The following is a 20577-nucleotide window of genomic DNA, read 5'->3' on the forward strand; positions in this document are numbered from 1 at the left end:
AACACACCTTGACGGAGGTCTTAGAAGAAACAGAAAATCAACAGTCTGCTGTGGCACAATGAGAGCAGCAACAAGTCCTGATATTCAATAACGTCTTTAATGAACAGCAAGAATTGGCTTCTCTTTAAGAAACTGGTTGGAGTGAAACTGGCTGGAGTTTGACATTCCAGTTTAGCTGGTTGTCTGTTGGCTCATTTCACATCTCATTTCTATTTGGCTGCCGTTTAATGAAGAAACAAATCAATTCAGAGGACTGAATCCTTAAAAACACGGCTATGAAAATGAAGAGAAAAGGAGTTAATTAGCAGTGAAAACTGATTAGGAAAAGGGTTCGAATGAAAACCTGCTGCCATTGGGCCCCCAGGACAGGAGTTGGCAACCCCTGATCTAGTGTTTCCCCAACATAATGAGACAACCTTCACAGTGAAAGCCTTAGGACTGTCGTTCTTGGCTACCAATGGACCACCAGGGCCTGTGTACCCCAGGACATTGTCCCACTAGATTATGACTGCCTGCTATCAACTGTAGGACGGCACTAGCTAGACACCTGAGAATTCATGGGTCTTCAGATCTGCCTTACTATAGTGACTAATACCTCAGTGTGCCTTATAGATACTTTGTAGTGCAAATATTGTCTTATTTGCAGTGTGCCAGCTCTGGTGGATGTAGCTGAAGGTCACAACTGAGGGGTAGTGATGTGGTTTGCATGGCACTTTGATTCAGTATTAGTAGTTGTAGAAATAGTAAGGAATTGTGACCAGTGAAGTGCTTACTTGCCTGACTGACCAACATATAATATGTTGACATGATAAACAAGAAAGGAAGAAAATACAGTACTTCATTATATCTCATAATAATTCCAGTTTTCCAGGACTGGATGGTATTGGGAGTGAAATAAACTGGCAGCCCTTTGCCTTAAAACTGCACACATAAACCACAAGAGGCTACTTTAAGGTAAAAAAAACTTGCTTACAAGTACACCTTCCTGTTGTGATTATTGTTTTGTTTTTTAAATGAGCACAACATTTCAAGGGTTGGCCATGAGTGACACGGCCTATGAAAGAACAAGGTCAACCTTTAACATTAAGAAAAGCAGAGTCCGCCAGTTTTTAAAAAGAAATGAAGACGGACCTTTTCAGGTGTTGACTAAATCCCAGTAGCTTTGCTCTTCCATTATGTAATGCTCAGTTTCTGTATTTTTGCGTTGCTGCCTTCTACATTGAGCTGGACAACCAACTTAATCGCTGCCTGTACTTGAGTTAACCTAAAGAGATGTGCTGCTTCTACGTAACTTAACCAAGAATGAATGTGTGTGGTGGCCTCCATCCTGCTACATCCTGGATGCTGTGAGCTTCGGCTCCAACTCTGCATGGCCCTTTAATAGACTACCAGTGGTCAGAAGAGGATGTGTGCGAGTGTAAAGTGGCTGTTTGATGTGCAGTGCTGTTTTTATATTTATTTATTTTTGCACTGTTTATATCAGTTGTCAATTCAAATTGTATTTTCCTTACCTAGAACATGTACGATTGTCCAGGTAGATATCTCCATACATCTATTAAATACATGTATTTTACTTCCACTTTTGCTCAATTTGTCTTTAATTCTAATAAAATTTGCACTACATATGAAATGCAATAGTAAATGGTCTATGAGGGACACTCAACCTGCTATACTTTAAAAATTGACTTTAAAATCCTGCTTATGGTTTACAAAGCCTTAAATAATCTGCTCCATCTTATATATCGGAATGTCTTACATCTTACACTCTAAATCGTAACCTTAGATCTTCAAATAAGTGTCTGCTTAGAATTCCAAGAACAAAACTTAAAGGAAATGGTGAGACGGCCTTCTGCTGTTATGCACCTCAAATCTGGAATAGCCTGCCAGTAGGAATTCATCAGGCTGATACGGTGGTGCACTTTAAAACACTGCTGAAAACACATTACTTTAACATGGCTTTCTCATAACTTCATTTTAATTTAATCCTGATGCTCTGCATATTCAATTAATCATCACTATTATTCATGGTGCCTCCAAAATCTGTACTAATCCCTACTGTCTCTTCTGTTCTTTTTCCATGATGTCCCTACATTGATCATTAATGGATTAAAGACCAGAAATCCACATGACCGTCATCTTTCCATGAGAACCCTGAATACAATGAGGACTGATCATTGATGTTAGGTAGAATGCCTACAGGGGGCTGGGTGGTCTTGTGTCCTATGAACCCCTGCAGATTTTTTTTTTTCTCCAGCTGTCTGGAGGTTTTTTTTTTTGTTTTTTCTGTCCTCCCTGGCCATCGGACTTTACTTTTATTCTATGTTAATTAGTGTTCTCTGATTTCATTCTTACTTTGTCTTTTTTTTCTCATTCTTCATCATGTAAAGCACTTTGAGCTACATTATTTGTATGAAAATCCATCCATCCATTCATTTTCCAACCCATTGATTCTGCACAGGATCACGGGGGTCTACTGGAGCAAATCCCAGCCAACACAGAACCAATCCCGGGCAGGGCACCAACCCACCGCAGTTGCATGAAAATGTGCTATATAAATAAATGTTGTTGTTGTTCCCTTCCCAGCCCTGATTCACCTGGACAAGGCAGGGCAGCCCCTTTTATTGAGTACTTCTGGTGCCCAGGGTTTGCCCGTTGGAAGCGCTTCTGGTCCTACACAAGTCCCAAATATTAGGGTGTGTAACTTCCTGCAGCGTCCTCTTGCAGCACCTGCGGACCCCAGCCAGGCTGTGCTTGCAGACTACAATTCCCAGCATTCCCTGCTGGTGTCCAAACAGGCATTGACATCGAGGGCTGCTGCCATTGAGCTTCCTGGGGAAATAAAGAGCCCTTTGTGACAGTTCTTTCCTGTCCTTCCCTTGTATGCCAGCCAGGGGGTGTATCTTAATTATACCCGGTCGGGACGCCTATCCATCCACCTGGGGCCTCCTGTCTGGGTAAGGAACCACCTTCTCTCTCACAGTCGGGATGCCAGTCTGTCCGCCTGGGGCTTCCATTCTGGGCAAGAAACCTTCCCAGAGTTTTCTCCAGCTGTCTGGAGTGTTTTTTTTTGTTTTTTTTGTTTTTTCTGTCCTCCCTGGCCATCGGACCTTACTTTTATTCTATGTTAATTAGTGTTCTCTGATTTTAATTCTTATTTATTTTGTCTTTTATTTTTATTTTCTTCATCATGAAAAGCACTTTGAGCTACATTATTTGTATGAAAATGTGCTATAGAAATAAATGTTGTTGTTGTTATACTAAATTGTTCATTTACTCCTCAAAGTGAAGTCCATCATTCCTTTACCAGAGGGAGGTTCATTTTTCACATGCACTTAACTGATGACTCAAATAACAAATAATCCGTATCATCCTGAAGCCACTGAAGCAAGCATAGAAAAACAATCGTGGAGTTAAGCGGAAGCGCCTTGGCAGATTTCTATCCAGATTCCTTGGATGACAGATTTAATTTCTTATGCTAAACAGTGATTTATTATCACAACGATCTTAATGGGGCCTTAAACAGCCAAATTTGCAGCTGGATGTGTCACAGAGCTTAGCGTTGCCACCTCACCTTTGGTGCAACACCAAGTCTATGGCCTTGTGACTAAAACAGCAGACCAGAAACGGAGAGTGATTTTTATCAGATAATATGCTGTTAACGAACTGTGTCACCAAAGTGAGTCCAACCTCTGATAAATAATTACCTTTTAAGAAAGCCAGCAGCCACATGAGCCCAGCGGAGCAGGGCCAGGAACTCTAGACTGAACTCGGTGGGGTATGTAGGGTGGCAATACTATGTGCCATCCATTTATTATTAAACTGGTGTAATTCATTTCAGGGCCTTGGGGAGCTGAAGTTTACTCTGGGAAGCAATGTCCACCGGTAGGACCCATCCCTGAAAATTTATACTCTTGAGGACCTGGGAGGAAAAGTATCATAGAAATTGGGAAATTGTGCAAATTCCTCACCAACAATCAATGACAATTGTTCTTCGTTTCCAAAGCATCTGACTTTGCAGGCTTAGATTCAGTTGCACTAGCATCAACACCATGTATGTGTTTCATTTGTTTTTAAACTCTTCATAAGATTGTCATTTAATAATAAAAGTTGCAGCGAAGGAGGAGCTGCAGGCCATGGGAAAGACGTCTTTATTTAAACAAAGATCTGAGATTCTTTTCCAAGGACAACCACAACAAGACAAGTGACTAAATCTAGAAGACAAACAAGAGCCCTTTACAGAAATATTTGGGTTCATGCTTGAATGGCCATGGGACATGTAAGGATTACAAAGCCGCTGGGGCTGAGATATACGATAACGTAGTCTGAGCAGGGTTACAGGGGAGCAGGAGCCAAACCCAGCAACACAGGATGCAAGAAAGGAACAATTCCTGGACACCTGTGGTCATAACGCGTTTAAGAAAATATTGATGGTACCCTGCAGTTACGAGCAGAAGAATTTATCTTACAGCCGCGATAATAAAATTGGAGAAACTAACAAAACATTATAGTAGAAAGTGTAATCTTTATGCATTTTAATGGAAAGTATCCTGTACAATACTTCATTAAATTTAATGTGTGGCTGCTTAACATGTGGGTCATTAAATTCTTGCGAGATAGTGAGAGGCGCAAATTCATGTTGGCGCGGCTCAGACTTGACGCTTAAAAAAGTGGAAGTGTCTCTTTATGTACGAAAACAGATATGCCTGTCATTAGAAAGAAAGCGCAGCACAGCGACTATTGAAGTGTGGATCTACTCCAGATAAGGCTTTAAAAAGCTTGATGAAGTGTTCACTGTGTAACAATGTCATAAAGTGGAAATCTTAAAAAGGTAGGTACAGCCTACAGACAAATCAGGATAGCTGTGTAGCATCATTTGCATGAAGTTCTTTACCATACGCCAGAAACCAGCCGTTTGACTATTGATAAAACAAGAGCAGATAATTGGCGTGCCAGGGACATAAGGCAAGGTGCAGTGTGTGTTTTTTAAATGAAAGTACACCAGTTAAATGAGAGAAGTGTAGATTTCAAATGAAAGTCTGCTGTTTAATCATTTACTGTTTCCTTTTTAGGTGCGTTGGCATGCATATAATGTATATTGCATAAAGCACCTATTGTGGTAGCCCAAGTCTGCCGGCATGCAACAATTCGACCCCCAGTGAACTAATCTTGTTGAAAAGTGGCACACTTATTCTTCAAGAAAATCTGTCAAGACAATTCAATTTCTGTCTTAGATACCTTGAACAGATTGCGCTATACACAGTTTTAAAATTTCAAAGTATTCAATTGAAAAGCATTGGCGAACTCATCTATTGTAAAAGTATTTTGTTCGATTTCACCTTGAAAGCGGTCCCCCCCCCACTTGTAGATTTTGTACAGTTTCCATTTTCTTCACCCCCGATTGCTTCAGACTGCTTGTGTTGAAAGGGGCTATGTGTGATCAATTTTATATTTAGTTCTTTTTTCTTCATATCCACCCATTTCTTCTATTACAGGCATACAGAGGGCAAGAGGCGCCATGCAAGAAGCAAGTCTAGACGGGGCACCGGTCTGCAGGGCACATTCACCCCAACATGTACATCTCTAGGTTGCGGGATTAAATTCATGTGAAAGGTATTTCTAAATCCAGTGAGTCACTGGGCCAGAATGTCAACACATGACTCTCATATTGTTGCAAATAAAATCCTTGTGGAAAAATCATCTATCCTTTCCTGAGGACTAGGAATTTATTAAATATTAAGTAAAAAGAAACTTGCACAGCATGAGGAAATGTAAACTGGGTGTAGTTATAGTTAACGTACAAGTACAAGCTGCCACGGGTACAGATGGGTTTGGGTTGAACTGATGTCTTTAGGTTTGACTTTCAGTAAATCTCTTGACTAACGTGTGTGTGTATGGGTATGCACTCAGATGTACGTGTGTCTGTATATCAGACTGGCATTAAGCCTCATGCTAAGGAATCGCTCAATGTAAAGACACTTAAGTCCCAATTAGTTGTTTAAATTGTGAGTTTCACAGAATCGGTGGCCTTTAAAGAACACTCGCCGCCCGTTTCTTCTACACACATTTGCACAACATGACATCATTATTACCAATGCCCCCTCACAATTTCACATTATTGCTTTACCTCATTGTCTGCTAAACCTTGTTTACTTACTCCAGCAATGCCTTTGTTTTTTTTTTCCACTGCCCAAATTCTTTCATTATGATGAACCACGGCTCTTTGGTCAGCAGTAAAATGTTTTTTTTTTAAAAACACCCTTCCATGCAAAGTTTACCCACCTCGGGGTCACACGTTTGGAAACCAGCAGGCTACAGTAACTCGCATGGGCTGAGATTCAGAGATATTGGCTGCTATTTGTGTGAAAAAGAAATACTTCATAAATGATCAATACATGTGAAGAATTAAATCTATCGATTTAAGAAGAATTATTGGAGTCATAGGAAAATGGGTGGGGAGCTATGACACTGAAGAAAGATATTTAGCAACATGGCAACACTGTCAAACCTGCTTAATTAGAGTTTGGAGGGGCCATGTCAACCCCAGTAGCATGGGCATAAGCAAGAGACAGTCCTGAGCAGGGTGCCAGTACATTGCAGGGCAAACACACTCACAACTTGGTGCCAAAAGGAGGCACGCAGATATGAGTAAAATGTGCAAACTCCAAACAGGTGAGGCTGGATGTGTGAAGCAATGGCAGAGCCACTATGCTGCTGTTCCACCCATGACACTTTAGAATTACTGAACATCTCGGAATAAAGGATTAACAGTAAAGTTTAAAATGTGACCCATGTCTCCTTGTACAGTGGCTGCACCATTTGTGTTGTGCTGAAGGATGACCGCCCAGTTCTTGATTTTTTTTATGGCAGCTCGTTCCTCCCTTTTTCAAGTACGGTATGTGCGTGACTGCGCTTATCACTGACTTTTGGTTCTGCCTTTGCAAACTTAAATTATTGATGTGGGTAAAGGATTTCCTGTTAATGGACCTTTGTTTTATTTTCATCACAATTGTGCCTAGTGCTTCACCTCTACCACTCAAAAATAATATCAATGGTCCATCAGGCACATACATAACACATATATACAATATATGTTATATATATATATATATATATATATAAACATCCAGCCTAGGTTGCATTGTAAGTTATATGGGAGAAAGAATCAAGTCCGCTGCCATCTTAGTCATTCTGCTTTTGTTTCTCACTCACCTTTAATATTTGCTTTGGTGGTTTACAGCTTAGGCCTCCAGAAATTTAAAGGCAAGGCACCCATAACTGCTGAAAAGGCAAAAATAATGGCACGCATAACACTGGAGGAAAAACAGTCAGTCAGTCATCGTCCAAGCCGCTATATCCTAACACAGGGTCATGGGGGTCTGCTGGAGCCAGGGTGCAAGGCAGGAACAAACCCCAGGCATGGTGCCAACCCACCACAGGGCACACACACTAGGGAAAATTTAGGATCGCCAAGGCACCTAACCTGCATGTCTTTGGAAAAACGTACATGTTATATGACTTCCATTCTTGTAGTCTTAGCATATCACTGTTAAGTAGAAGTTGCAAGCAAACCTTTACATTTCCAGACTAGCTAACTACAGTATATTAGTTTTGTTTTTTTTTTGGTTTTATTTTCTCCTCTGGAACTGGAGACACAACTATAGACAGAGAGGAAGGAATATATCAGGTAAGCTGATTTGTTTTATATTAGATACTCGGGCTTATCAAGGGTCTGGAGAAGTGGTGACATGTGGCATGTTGGTCTGTCATTCAACTAAGAATTTCACTCTGAACACATCCATCCATCCATTATCCAACCCACTATATCCTAACTACAGGGTCACTGCTGGTCTCTGCTGGAGCCAATCCCAGCTCCTGCAGGGCAGGAAACAAACCCTGAGCAGGGCGCCAGGCCACTACAGGACACACACACACCAAGCACACACTAGGGCCAATTTAGAATCGCCAATCCACCTAACCTGCATGTCTTTGGACTGTGGGAGGAAACCCACGCAGACACGGGGAGAACATGCAAACTCCACACAGGGATGACCCGGGAAGCGAACCCTTAAGCGTCTCCTAACTGCGAGGCAGCAGCGCTACCCACTGCGCCACCATGCTGCCCCACTCTGAACACTTGGTACTATTAACATTACTACATAATAATAATGAGACAAAGCAAGATAGAAATAAAAAACGAATAAGCTACTAAAACAAAAGGAATTTTTTTTTTAATCACTAACCCATTCCTGACACTCTCCTAGATTGGTGTCTCTTCCAAAGTTGGTTTCTGCTTTGCACTTCTTGCTGCCATTGGAAAAGTGAATGCACCCGTCTCAGCTCAGGAATTTGTTCATTGCATTGCCCCACAGTTATCTGCTCGTCTTCCTTGAGACAGAGGCAGCAGGACTCACATTTGAGGCTTTTGGATTACAGAACACCCTCCTCTGCTGCCATGGCACTAAGTGAGACCACCTCAAATGACACCGGTGAGAAATCACTCAGGGCTGCAGCCCTCGCTGTTTCACGTTTTCATGTGCTAATGTCGGCCTTGAACCTGAAATAGATGTGAGTGGGATTTTGCAAAATATACAGATCTGAAAGATTTTATCCATTATGATGATGACAGTATTTGTGGTTGTGTTTCCAAAAAAAAAAATACCAAAGTTCTGGAGCTTTAGTTTGCTTCATGGGATTCTGGTAATAGTGTGGCACAGATAAAATGATTCCACAGACTTGAATAAAAATGTGAAGTAAAACAGTTCACACAAAAAGTAAAGTCCTTGCTTAAAGAAAAATTCAGTTTATGGCTTTAATCTTATTTCATTTCTCTAAGTTTGGTCATAAAGTCGAACTATTTCGAAACGGTCAGAAAATTGTATACCTACCTTTTTATAAACTGCAAATGAGTCTATCAGTCCATGCTAGCAATGAGCCGAATTCCAAAACTGACTTAACTAACACTTTGTATTACAGGTATAGCCAAGAAGGTTTTATTTCATGTTAACTACAGGGGCTAAAGACTATACCATAATCTCTAGCTATGAAAGAAAATTACAGTGGTACCTTGGTATACGTCCTTAATCCATTCCAGATCCTTTGACTTATACCAAACAGGACGTAAACCAAATAAATTTTTCCCATAAGAAATATTGGCATATTATACATTGATGGGGTTGTATAAAATAATTTAAACACTGCTTAATACTAAAATACATAAATGCAAACGCAATTAGATACTTTATTAATCCCCAAGGGGAAATGAAATAAATGAAAATTTAACCTCACTTTACTTTTTAATAACGTCTTTGTTTTTCACAATCGTAGATACCGTCGTTCTCGGCATATGGTATGCAGCAGCCAAGTCCTGAATACGCATGCCACCTTCATACTTTTCAACAATCAATTCAAATTTACGAGAAAAAATACAAAATCACGTAAAAATACACCGAGAGTTATAGTGCGGGTTGTTCACTGAATGCTAGCAACTGGCATACTGACGCTGGTGGGCAGTCGTGGCTTTGTCTCGAGAGGGGTAGCACGCGGTGTTCTAGCACGCGAGTCGTACACCAAGTTGGACTTATTCCAAAGCGGAACGTATACCTAGGTACCACTGTATATTCTATTCAAATTAAGCAAACACTAATATGAGTTTAACTTAAAGCAAGAACTTTCTAAGATTGGATCTTACAGTATAATAATTCTTTAAACAAGGATTTGTGTTTTCTATTAAGTAAAATCCTTGTTTGTGATGATGCTGCAGAGTGGAAGGACATTTTTAGTTTACTCTGTATACATGACATTTGCATGAATACCACAACTTTGGGTTCCTGTGTCTGTCAGACAGCAGATATAGGCGTTGCACTTCTCCTTAAGGACATCAACTTGAGACTATTTGGACGGCACTGAACTTATGTGAGAATAATGGAATCTGAAGCTAAGTGCCGAATCCTGTACGACTAGACTTTTAGGGCTCTTGGAAACATCTGCATGAGATATTTGGACCACCTGGTTCATATCTACATTTACATTTATTTGCTTAGCAGACACTTTTATTCGGAGCAACTTTCAAAATAGGTGAACATAATTGAGTTAACATCAGTCTGGGGGGGACTGTGTAGGAACAAGTGTTCCAGGAGAAGGTTACAAAATTGATCATCACAAGTGAAGCACGAGTGAGTTAGAATTCCTAGCTTACAAAATGAAACGCCTAATATTGATTAGACTGAAATTCTCCAAACAAGCTAGTCTTCAAACACTTTGAGAGAGTCAACCTTAAGAAAGGAGGTGTGTGGATTGTTCCACTAGCTAGGTGCTACACATGAATAGAGTCTGGACTGAGATTTGATAAAACGCAGAGGTGTTGCTTTAGCGGAAGTGAGATGTTGAGAAGAAGCATTGAACCTCACAGGTCTGGTCCATTGACTGCTGATTTGATCTTAATATGTGCCACTGAAGCTAATGCAGTGATCTGAAAAGAGGAGTGATATGTGCACACATACTTGCAGCTGCATTTTGAATCAACTGCAGTGGCTTGTTGACGTATGCAGCAAAGTGTTGCAGTGGTACAGACGTGACAGGACCAAAGCCTGGACCAGGATCTGCGCTGCATACTCTAAGATGTATGGTCTGGTTTGGCAAATATAGTATAGAGTGAATCCGCGTGACCAAGAGAGTCACCACCTCGAGACGGCAAGTGTTGGCAATAATGAGCCAACAGCAATGGGGTGTTAAATAGTTGGATGAGCTGAGATAACAAAAAGTCCATCTTTGTCAGGCTGAGCTGAAGATAGTGTTCTTTACTATAAAAAGCTTTATGGACTATATTTTTCTATATAGGTTTTTATTGAGTCACTGCTGTAAATGTGATGGATGTAGCAACCCCCATTTGTTTCCCCTCCCCATGGAATGGCACCTTCTCAGCATTTAAGGGAAACTGGATGGGCCAAAGCGCAGAAAGGGAATCTCCGCAGGAAACCTGAAATAAGGAAGGATCAGTATGGCCTTAACCCGAAGTACACAGCAGCTGTTTAGTGATCCGGTCAGCTCTGACCTCGCTGAAAATCTGCACAATGACTTGGCAAATGTGGGCTTCCTCATAACCCGACTGGTCACAGACAATTTTGGGCTTGTAATGACAAATCTAGTTTAAGTACTATTTTAACAGAATTATATCTGGAATTCGATCAAGACGTGCTTCCACCAAGTGTTGTTATTATTCTCTTCTTTCTACTCTTTATTGTATAGACTAGGGGTCTCCAACCATTTTTCTCCCCTGAGAGCTACTTTTACAAAATGAAAATGTCCGAGAGCCCCCCATGTGTTTTAACTTTTATTCTCATAGCTTATTTCAACCCAAACAAACGGAATACGCTTGTTTTGCCTGAACATTTACAAAATGTTGGTGTCCACAATTCACATTTTGCATTAAAACATCAAAAAATATATTTAGTTCACGTGCAAGTGTATTTTGTCTGTCTGGTGTATCTCACACTATTGAAGTAAAACATCCATCCATCCATTTCCCAACCCGCTGAATCCAAACACAGGGTCACGGGGGTCTGCTGGAGCCAATCCCAGCCAACACAGGGCACAAGGCAGGAACCAATCCTGGGCAGGGTGCCAACCCACCACAGTGAAGTAAAACAAAACAATGCAATTCCAAATCCACAGATATGACGTATTCATTTGTCATTTTGTCACATGTCACTGTGTCACTTTATCCACAGGTCCAGATGTCTGTGTGATGTGTTTTTTTAGTTAGTCTGATGACTGGCACTGAGGTGGATGGTGGAGTGGAGCACCTTAGGTTCACTCATTTAAATGTTCGTCTGTCAGTCATATTCTGAACTTTGACTTCATGACATTCATGTCAGACTCACAGAGGTATGGAGACCCAAACAAAGCAGACACGTTCAGATTCTTCTAGTTATCTGGCTCCACTAAGCTCCAGAAATGCTGAGAATGCTGATGAGACTTTAACTGCACATTATTTTGAAGGTTTACTAATATATAATATATAAAATCCAATGTCTGTCTGTATGTCCAATTTTCACGAGACAACTACTTAACAGATTTAAATTGGGTTTTTTTTCCCTATAATTTGTTGGAATATTCCGGCTGATTTTGCGACTTCTCTCATTTCGCTCTGTATCAGAGTTTGCTTGCAGTACTGATGTATTTGCATGAATCTGAGTAATATGCACTGGGCCGCGGGGCGATGCCTTTGTCACTCACTCACCAGCTTCGAGGCATAGTCCTTAACTCCGCTTAGCTAGCGAACGAGAGAACAATTGAATTCAAGTTTGTTTGATATTTAAAATAAAGTGTTATATAGGTCTTGATGAGTTGGAGTCCGGATATTCTCTTAAGTGTGTGCCACGTTGAAAAGATAGATTGCAATTCAGATTGTTGATCGTGATTTTGTGTTAAAAGGATCGTGATATGATTTTTTGGAAAGACCGCCCACCCCTAATTTGACTAATCGAGTTTTCAAATTTATGTAGGATTCATTAACCCTTTGGCAAGCTACTTGGAAAGGGGTTTGTGAGTTACTAGTAGCTCGTGAATGACGTGTCGGAGACCCCGGGTATAGGCTTTACCAAAGTATCTTAAATCTCATAGCCTGCCTTACCACTCTGTGGTTGGGTAGACTGAATCAGTTCAGAATTTCCTTCTCTTTTCCTTCTTCATCTAAACTTCAGGCAATTCGATAGAGTGAAAGAACAAACAGAAGAGAGTTATACTTAAAATTCATTAATGTATTATGGGTAATATAAGCAAAAATGAATGTGATAAATATACCATTACAGCATAAGTAGCAGTGCATCTTGCATCCATAAGCAACTCTCTGCTTATAGATGTGTGATTTTTTTAACAAGAGGCTGTATGCCTGTCTCAGTATGGCTGCCGAGATAGTATTGTCTTCATCATGAGAGATAGTTGTCTCTTCAAGGTCAGACAGTGAGAGAGAGAAAAAAAAGAGAGAAAAGAGATGGAAGGGCAGGGTGACTCTTGCTTTAAACTGGTCTAGCTTCTTTTGATATACCTCTAGACCAATTGGTGCAGGCAAATCCCTGGTTCATCCAAGCCTGTTTCAGCTATAGTCCAATTCCACATGGTCAATCGAATAAGTCTACTTGTCCCTTCCTGGGCCTCTCGCCAATTAAAACACTCCGGTACAGTCCGTCCCCTAGTCGACCGTCTCTGCAGGCTTCCTGAGGGTGTGAGCTTCTAGAATGTCTTGCACGGTTCAAGGCCTGCCCAGAATTCCTGCAATAAGCTACACTTCAAAGCAGCACTTAGGGTTTTGGCATTCTTAATGCTGGGAGTCGGGGAGGAAGCTGCCCTTTTCTTTAACTCGCTATTAATTCTTAAAAGACAATTATCAAAATATTAGTCGGCATATCAAGGTGTTTTAACTGTTTTTTTTTACAATTGGTTTATAAAAAAAAAAATTTTTTCATCACCTTAGTCTGCTAGTACTGATGAAGGTAAATAAATAATTTAGTGTAACTTAATGCTGGCTATTAAGGCTCAAAATACTACAGTTTTAAAATACAATTTACATATGTCCTGTACTTCGGTTTATTTAAAATACACTCAACATGGTTGCATAGCCGCCTCTGAACTCCTGACTTCCTGAAAGCTTCTCTATGGCTTCCGCATATTCTCTCCATCCATGAGCAGTCTTTCTTTGAGCAGCAGCATTTTTTCACATTCTAGAGACTTGTCACATTAGTCTACGGTCATTTTGTGTGTTGGTGGTCCCAGTGTTGGACTGGCAATCTGTTAGCAATTAGGGGAACATTCAATATGTGAAAAATCAGCTCCCTTCCCTTTGCTCTGAAAAAAAAAAAAAAACCAAAAGACTCAATCTCGATTCAGCAAATGCTGGCAGTGTCACTTCACTGTTTTCAAAATTCCATTGAAGGTCTTATTTCCCATGGTATCTATCCACAGCTCCGCAGCTGGCAGCAGGTTTTTGGGAGCTGACACAATAAATGAAAATGGCAAATGAAAACAAGCTGATAAGTAAAAGATGGCCTGATCTGTTCTCACAGTGAGCAAGTGACGGACATTTTGAATGATAAGAAATACTGTTACAGTAAGTACTTAAGAGATCTTTTCATTAGACGTCCAACCTGAAATATAATTTTAATACATTCTGTTTTGTTGGCTTTCCTAATTTGACGTACGTGAGTGACAAAGTGTGACAGTGGACTGAGGCCTCACTCAGGGTTAGTTTCTCCCTCGCATCTTATACTCCGCTTTTTCTCTGCAATGAAATAAGGGGGGTTCAGAAAATGGGGGGATGAATAGCAAAGTGGGACATTTGTTAGCAATGACGTCTGAGGGTTCCAAGTTACTCGATTCAACTCCTGCTTAATACATGGAGCTTGAATGTTTTCTCTGTGTCATTACTTTGTGTTTTCTGGCCTTCCTCCCATAGCCTAAAGACTTTTGTGTCAAGTTAATCCATGCTTTCTTCTATTTTCTGAAACCCCATTCATGCATCAATTTTCCAGCATGCAATTTTGGGAGAACCACAGCTCGTTCTTGCAGTACTGGGTGGAAGGCAGACCCCAAAGCATGATGAGGAGGCTTTAGCTTAAGTGGTGAGTAAATATGGAATATTTTTTTCAGTGAGTGTCCCTTGCACCCAAACTAAAAGTTTTGTCACAAGCTGAAACAGAGAAAACAGATTTGGAAAATGGATCGCTGAAGCAGTGGAATTCACTTTTGTTAAAATGGAATTACTTTGGGTCATTTTTCTTTAAATGGAATATGTATTTTAATGCACCAATTTACATAGCTTCTTTAAAGTAAGTTTTAGTGTCACAGAAGGTCACAAACTTTTTGATAGCATTGCGTGTAAAGCAGAATCCAAACCTGCATATGGACGCACTCATGCAGTTTTAAATAATACTAGATAGCCGACGCCCACCGTAGCATACGGCAGTGTAAGAATAGGAACGGAAAACGGTGCATTGCCTTCGTGAACTGTTTGTGTCAAGAAATAACCCACTGATAGGAACAGGCAGCTGCCGGATCCCGAAATAGAGATGACGTTGTACAAAAACCTGTCGACAGAGAAGATACTGTCGTTCATTTTATAACAAAGTCTTAGGAAACAACCATCGCAGTATAACAAAAATAGCAAGGTGTATGGGAGGCCGCAGGCAGCGTAAGGAAGGGTTTGGAAGAGGACGAATAGGAAACGAGAAATGCCATGTGGGCTGTGTGTGGGTGGGACTGGTTTTGAAGTGGAAGCAGGACGAACCAGAAGAGAAATATATATAAGAGATTCTCCAATTAACTAAATGTGAGGTACTTCTTTTGGATGTGCGAGGAGAACCTACACACATCCCAAAATGTTGCAATTCTGTGCAGTGGTGCCCCAGACCGGTATTGTCAAAGTTAAACCTTGGTAATAATTATGAGATGTCTACAGAACTGTGTGAGATCCAGGAACTGTCAATGTGGGCTTATGAATGTTCTTCTTGTCTCCTTCTGTGTTTTCTTGAGCTACTGGTGTTTCTTTAGATTTCACCGTTAGATGTGTGTGCCATTTCAGGTGGTGGCTCTCAACTGGCTTGATATGTGAGTGGGCTCTGTCAAGTGAAGGACAAGTTGGTTGGTTCCCTCCTCGCTCCCATATGCCCCTTTAATGCTGAATACCATCTTTCATAACAGGTTGACTTTAGGCCAGTAAAGTGTAAAGAATGTTATGTATGTATGTATGTATGTATTTATTTATATAAAGAGCTTCTGTAACAAGCCAAATTCCCCCCTGGGGACAAATAAAGTTCTGTCTGTCTATCTATCTATTATATAGTGCCTTTCATATCTATCTATCTATTTATCTTTCTATCTATCATATAGTGCCTTTCATATCTATCTATCTATCTATCATATAGTGCCTTTCTATCTATCTTCCTATTATATAGTGCATTTCATATCTATCTATTGTAACAAAGGCGCTATATAGGCGCCTGCCCCGACACAGATGGAAACTGAGGCACATATAAAAATAAACAAACTTTTATTTTTCTTTACCCAATGGCCCACGTCTTCCCCATGACCCACAGGCAATACACAGTCCCAAAACACACCTGCAACACCAAAACAATCGTTTTCTCTCCTCTACCACCACTCCTCCTGAAGCTTAGTCCTCCTCCTCCTGACTCTGGCCCTTGAGTGGTGGTGGCTGGCCCTTTTTAAAGCCCATCCGGTAGCGTTCCAGGTGCTTGACCAACTGGTCCTAATTGCACTTCTGGGTGGGGCTGTTCCATGCAGCTCCCCCTAGCGGCCATTCAAGCCCCCAACCAGGCTGTGGAGGACTCCATCTCCCGTGGAGCCATGCGACTGGCTTGGGGATCACCGTCCGTCAGGGAGGCTGCCACCAAGTGTAACGTGGGAGGTATTGAACTGCCCAGGGTTGCTCCCCCAGAACAGATGCAGCAGGGTCGTCCCTGCCGGGCATGGGATCTGGCTGTCCGCCCATCCATCCATCTATCTGTCTGTCTGTCTGTCCTCGAGTGATGGACTGGTGTCCTGACCCTTATTGGTTCTACACTCCCTATTCTATTAGCTTTTGCTTGGAACCCCAACCCCCACCCCACCCCCATAATGGATAAAGCGGGACCATTTCTAGGCCACATTGTCACAAATTGTGTCTTTAATATTTGATTTTGCAATTTTATGTACTGGAATTCTCAGGTCCTAATCCATTTTATCCAATACAAGTTCATTAGTTGTTGAAAGCTGCCCTATGAGCGCTGGCCATCACAGAGTTATATAGAGCATGTGAAGGATGTTAGCGACCCAATGTAGTTAACTTGGCCCTGAAGCCATTTGTTAATCTTAAAAGTAGAAGGTTTAGTGGTGTAACTGCCACAGAGTGCCGGCTCCAAGATGCTCAAATTATACTTTAAGATAAAGCCATTTCAGCTAATTAGTCTTTTTTGTTAAAGAGCCCCCTTTATCTGGCCACATCCTTGTGAACCAAAAATTGGTCAAGCAGACAACACGTGACGTGTATCCAGTCCTGCACCACATGAGTCCTTACATATTCTTAACACCTTAAATGAATCTTTCGTAGATTTTTTTTTTCTTTCTTTCTATCAAAAGTGCAAAGCATTTTATTCCTGTCACTTTCAAAAATACAAAACATTGACAATTGCTTAAGTGCCTTTATAGGGACGATATGTTTATTAAAACTATTTACTTTTGGTTCAAGCTGCCATGAGCAGCTGTTTGACATCAATTGCTGCTTTGCGTGTTTTCAGCTTAAGTGAAACCATTCATTTCCCTTTCCTGATGGCAGACATTTGCCTGAGGAATACAAGAATACGTGTTTTATTTTGTTGGTCATAAAAAGGAGAACATTCCTGCTCTGAAATATGTTATTTCACAGGCAAAATGTTACTTTTCCATATAGCAGAAAAGTAGATTCAAAGCACCAAATAAAAAACTGAAAACATTCGGTGTAGTTTGATTTTGCTCCCCCAATGCCCAAAGTGTTCTTTAGAGTTGCTGGGTTGATTGACGATTCTGTACTGGCGTTGTGTGACTGTGGGGGTGTGCATAAAAAGGTCCTGCGGTGGACTGTCACTTTGTCCATGGCAAGTTCCTGCTGGGATAGGGTAGGGTCAGGTCCACTGTGACTCTGAATTGGATCAGACAGATCTGAGAATGTTGTATACACGATGAAGAATCTTCACACAGCATATTCTTAATGTATGAGTTAGACGCCAATGCATAACTCACAAATATGTGTCTAACTTAAATGTTCCTTGGATGCAAAATGCACTCGCACAGACACAAGGCCAACATGCAAACTGACGAATAACTTAACACCATCTGAAAATTTAAATTGATAGACATTAGGAGTGTCACCCAAGCTCTATGACACCTTACTAGTTCAGGACAAAAAAAACATATGGAATCTGTAAACAAAATAACAAAACAGGATTACTGTACACAATTAGTAACATTGCAAAGACTAAGATCAAGTAGAAGGCACTGAGGTTAAAGTTTATCTTGCAGTTGCATCCTGGAAGGCGGAATTCCTAGGGCTATACTCCATCCATTCATTATCCAACCCACTATATCCTAACTAAAGGGTCATGGGGGTCTGCTGGAGCCAATCCCAGCCAACACAGGGCCCAAGGCAGGAAACAAACCCCGGACAGGGCACAAGCCCACCGCAGGGCACACACACCAAGCACACATTTGGGACAATTTAGGATCGCAAATGCACCTTACCTGCATGTCTTTGGACTGTGGGAGGAAATCCACGCAGACACGGGGAGAACAAGCAAACTCCACACAGAGAGAACCCGGGAAGCAAACCTGGGTCTCCTAACTGCGAGGGAGCAGCTCTACCCACTGCGCCACCGTGCCGCCAGGGCTATACTCGCATCTAGGAATTCTACATTTGATGGAAGCTGGTATTCCTTGATTGTACAGTTCTGGAATATGCTGACTTCATGACTGCCACTAATCTGTGTCGGCGGTTTATCTGAACAGATGAGACATGTGGGAGTCCCGCTTGGGGGATTATTTAATAATTTGCTTTACATTCATCATTTTAAGAGGCACAGGAAAAAAAAATAAGAGTAGTAGGAGATGCCAACGTTACCAATTATTAACAAATGATACTGCACTTAGTGCTGAAAATGAAGAAACACTGGAAATGTTAAATGTGGGAGTAAAAGACAGTAAACAGAAGAGACTATCATGGAATGTTACGAAAACAGTGTGGTGCTTACAAAAGAGAAGTAGTGCCAGAATGCCAATTAAAAGTAAAATTGAAAATGTCACGCAAGTGGCTCACTTTTGCTACCTAGGTGGCACAAAAGTGATCTGAAAAACCAAGAGAAAGAACTGCTATGGCAAAAAAAACAGCTTTTATACAGCAAAATCACTTAGTTAGAAACCAACACATGACAAAGAAAACAAGGGTGGACATTCTAGATGTTTGGTAGACTAGACAGCTGACAGATGTACAGTCATGGCCAAAATTATCGGCACCCCTGGAATTTTCCCATAAAATGCCCCATTTCTCCCAGAAAATTGTTGCAATTACAAATGTTTTGGTATCCACATGTTTATTTCCTTTATGTGCATTGGAACAACTAAGAAAAACGGAGAAAAAAAAAAAACAAATCTGACATCATGTCACACAGAACACATTTTCAAAATTGTGGGAAATCGTTTTTATATCAAGCATATGATGCTCGTTTGAACTCACCTGTGGTAAGAAACGGGTGCTGGCAACATAGCAATCACACCTGAAGCCAGTTAAAGTGGAGACGAGTTTACTCATCCTTTGTGTCGTGTGTCTGAGTGTGCCACACTAGGCATGGAGAACAGAAAGAAGAGCAGAGAATTGTCTGAGGACTTGAGAACAAAAATTGTGGAAAACTCTCAACAATTTCAAGGCTACATGTCCATCTCCAGAGATCTTCATGTTCATATGTTTGAAATAAAATGATTTACCACACAATTTGGAAAAGGTGCCAATGATTTTGTTTGGCCCATTTTTGGAGTTCTTTGTGACATGGTGTCAGATTTGGCTTTTTTTCTCGGTTTTTCTATGTTGTTCCAATGCACATAAAGGAAATAAACACGTGTATACCAAAACATTTGTAATTGCAAAAATTTTCTGGGAAAATTCTAGGGGCGGTGATCATTTCGGACATGACTGTATGTTTTTGAAGAAAGCTATAAAGTTTTGCTGACAGATAAGGTAACAAATAAAAAAAAGTATTAAAGAGAGGTCAAAAGACATTTACTAAGTGAGGTAAAGAATAGACAATATAAAAATATTATCTACAGATCGTCAGAGCTGAAGGCACTGAAACTTTTGAGGAAAATCAATGGGACAAAAGCAAAGGAGAGGCAGAGAAACACCATCAATAGAAATGGTGTGAGATGTTGGTTTGGGAACAACATTAGTTGCAGTGACATTTTTAGTAAGGCAAGGGAAAGAGAAAGGTGGAACGCCAGTGTCTGCATCGGACGTGGCAGTAGGTGAGAGGCATTCAGGCGACAACTTCTTGGACATGTTGGGTTCAATCTTTGGTTTAGATTTAAATGTCTCACAGTGTCCAGCTTTGAATGGTGTGGCTTCGACCAGAAGTTGGGACGGAGGCCTGCAAATAGAGGAACAATGCAAGAAAGCAGAAGTAGTTATCCTGTGATGGATTTATGTTGTCAGGATATGGATGGAAGAATACCAATATAAACGTTAAGTGATTTCTTTGTGTACTGTAATTAGTTTTAATAACGAGTTATTTACAGCCCATATTGCAATAGAAGAATATTTGGGGTTATTTCATGTGTTGATACATTGCACAGTAGTCATTTTTTTTAAATTGCCATGGTGGGTTACTGGTATCTACTAGAAGGTGGATGCTGCTGGAGCCGCAGCTCTGTCCTCTCATCCAATTTAATTTTCAATTACTGTAACTCTGCAGCCCGGAGCCCCAAGTAGGCGGAGTTGATTGCAATGGGCAGTCAAGTAGGCGGAGTTGATTGCAATGGGCAGTGAAGTAGGCGGGGTTGAATGTA

The sequence above is a fragment of the Polypterus senegalus genome, chromosome 12, assembly GCF_016835505.1.
Source record: "Polypterus senegalus isolate Bchr_013 chromosome 12, ASM1683550v1, whole genome shotgun sequence".
NCBI lineage: Eukaryota > Metazoa > Chordata > Cladistia > Polypteriformes > Polypteridae > Polypterus > Polypterus senegalus.